We start from the raw sequence: 2,908 nt of genomic DNA, 5'->3' as shown, positions 1-2,908 counted from the left end.
CTGAAAACGAATCTGAAGTCAGATTTTCAATATTCAAAACAGCTAATCCAATACGGAGGGCAAACGATTATGTTTTGACCAATTTTTACCAAAAATGTATTTTCGTTATTTACGTTTAGTCTGCAATTCAAGGAGTATTTATCAGCCCTTCCTCTACCTCTGATTGTTCCTAGACAGCAACTTCCTGTTCTTCTTGGCAGGAGAAGCCGATCTGTCTAAGCTGGATATGCAGCACTCGGCAGCCTGCACTTGATATTCGTCCGTATTTTCGGTGAGTATGTTTGCATGCATTCTGCAGTATGAATCATTTTGAGCACGTGCGACACGGGACGAGTTATCATCTACATCTATATGGATACCCTGCAAAACACATTTAAGTGCCTGGCAAAGGGTTCATCGAATCACCTACACAACTGATAATTAATTGAAACCCTCAGCTGCCGACAGGTGTTGTTGATATACTTCGATGGGGACAGCTGAAAAGTGTGCCGCTACTGGGACTCGAACCCAGGATCTCCTGCTTACAAGGCAGACGCTCAATCCATCTGAGCTATCGAGGGCACAAATGAACAGCACGACTGCAGGAATTTATCCCTCGCACGCTTCCCGTGAGACTCACACCCCGAACCGCCCACAATCCGATTACGTAATGTACTTATTAGGTATTTGTCCATCCACTCATTACTGGCTCACACTAAGGTGACGATTGCCGTAAGATTTCCGGTAGCCTGTGCGCATTCGCACAGACGAAGGTCAATGGCTGGGTGACGTTTAACCATAGATATGAAGATAGTAACTGTTCTAGAAAGAACAGGCGCCACTGACGACCTTGCAGCTCTTCTAGAATACATGATAGACCGGCCGATGTGGCCGAGCGGTTGTAGGCACTTCAGTCGGGAGCCACGCGACCGCTACGGTCGCAGGTTCAAATCCTGCCTCGAGCATGGATGTGTGTGATGTCCTTAATTTAGTTACGTTTAAGTCGTTCTAAGTTCTAGGAAACTGATGACCTCAGATGTTAAGTCCCAAAGTGCTCAGAGCCATTTGAACCATCAGTCCGTATGTTTGCACACTACTTACAGTAACTTATGCTAAGGACAACACACACACAACCATGCCCGAGGGAGGACTCGAACCTCCAACGGGGGGAGCCGCGCGAGCCGTGACAAGGCGTTGGACACATGGCGGGTACCCCGCGCGGCTCATGGCAGCCGTGACACTGCTTCAAACAATGGACTGTAGAAACTTTTGTAAAGCACGGATTAAAAAAAAAAACCTTTCCGTTCCAGGAGTCTAGACAAGTACACCTTTAAAAAATGCAACTACAAAGAAATTGAATTTTCGAACGGGCCAGGGCTTAAAACTTTGAAGAGTTAAATTTTAATGGCCGTTCTCTTGTATGCAAATAGTTTCACAGTAGAAATTTCTCTAGTTTTATTTATTTATTTATTTTTTGCTGTAGGTAAAGAAGGATAGGATTCTGAGAAGGGGGAAGGGGGGGGGGGGAGGAATCTCGCCTCTCCCACCTTGGAATTCTCAGTACAGAATTTTTATTCATTACGAGATTCTCAGCCACTTGCAGAAGTGATTTCGCGTGATTCTGCAAAACTTTTCCTTTAGCCAATCGTAGCAACTATAGGATTCCGTTCCTGCTGCATGACATGTCTCGGAACTTAAACTGACCAACTTATTTGCATAAAGAGCTAGCTTATCATCCGCTTCTTTACTTACTTAGACCGTTCATGGTCTGCAAAGCATTTTTTCTTTAATCGTTTTTTTATGTCTTTTATAAACTGCAACACTTTCTAAACTTTTCTAAACTTAACGCCGTTGAAGCATGGTCTTTTGCTGAATGACCAAAAAGCAATGCTGACAGCTGGGGTCCAAGGTTTTTGTTAATCAAGCCGTTTGTATTCTTGCTTGTATAACGCATATTTCTTTATATCTAATTGAGAAGTGAAATACCGGTTTTCGTAGATGCAGATTTAAAATATTTTAATATAACGCAATAAATATTTCATTAAAATTTTCATCCCCTTATGCTCGAAGTTAAAAACCAGTGAAACACGTAGTTTTTAAAAATTGTAACAGATTAGCCGAATACGAATTGTCAGATATGCTTTCATAATGCTTTCATAATGAACCATTTTCAGAAACGTGGAGCCGGATCTGGGGGTGAATTTCCTTCTCTCCGAGACACCCGGCTTCTTCTTCGACTTAGCCGGCAAACAGGCCGAGGACGCCGGGTGGGGACCGAATATGCAGCAGTTTGTGGATGGCGACGTCGTCACTAGCTGTTGCCTTCGTGCGGGCCTCTTGTGTAAAGGGGGAGCCAACCGTGGCCAAGTGAAGGTCTGTATTCCACAGGAACGAGTTAGCATGGCACTCAGATATTTCCACGAGTCGGCGGACGGGGGTCATTTTGGGTTCTACAAGACCTTGAACCGAGTTCAGGAATACATGTTTTGGCCCAACCTATATCGCGATGGCAGGCGATTTGTTGGCAACTGTGTCCAGTGTAAGCGTGGTAAGCCCGATGTTGGGCTGCACAGAGAACTACTACAGTCGCTTAGGGAGCAGTGTCCTCTGGACCGCGACTCAAAGATCGAAACAACGATCGACGGAAACTGGCGCCAGAAACGCACCAGCCCACTCTATTTCATCCCCTTAGGGGTTGAACTTCCAAAAACACCGAAACACGTATTTTCTTATTTGTAGCCTTGAAGTCAAATACCAATTTTCGTATGTGTAGCCTTAAAAATACTTTCATAGTTCTTCCATAATTATTTATCTCAAAATAAAATGTTCATCCAATATTTCACCTCATAGAGGTTAAATTCCCAAAGATACTGGAACACATATTTCTTTATTTCTGACCTAGAAACCAGATACAAATGTTCGTATGCCT

At 43.8% G+C, this 2,908-nt stretch overlaps 1 non-coding gene across 1 annotated transcript; it reads right to left on the bottom strand.

Annotated features, from left to right (window-relative positions):
* Window positions 1-486: 486 nt before the first annotated feature.
* On the bottom strand, window positions 487-561 carry Trnat-ugu (transfer RNA threonine (anticodon UGU)). Its single transcript has one exon. It is a non-coding gene; the product is annotated as a tRNA-Thr (tRNA).
* Between the last annotated feature and the right edge of the window lie 2,347 nt (window positions 562-2,908).

Source organism: Schistocerca gregaria, unplaced genomic scaffold (assembly GCF_023897955.1).
Source record: "Schistocerca gregaria isolate iqSchGreg1 unplaced genomic scaffold, iqSchGreg1.2 ptg000213l, whole genome shotgun sequence".
NCBI classification, from domain to species: domain Eukaryota; kingdom Metazoa; phylum Arthropoda; class Insecta; order Orthoptera; family Acrididae; genus Schistocerca; species Schistocerca gregaria.
This window is presented reverse-complemented; position numbering and strand designations above follow the sequence as displayed.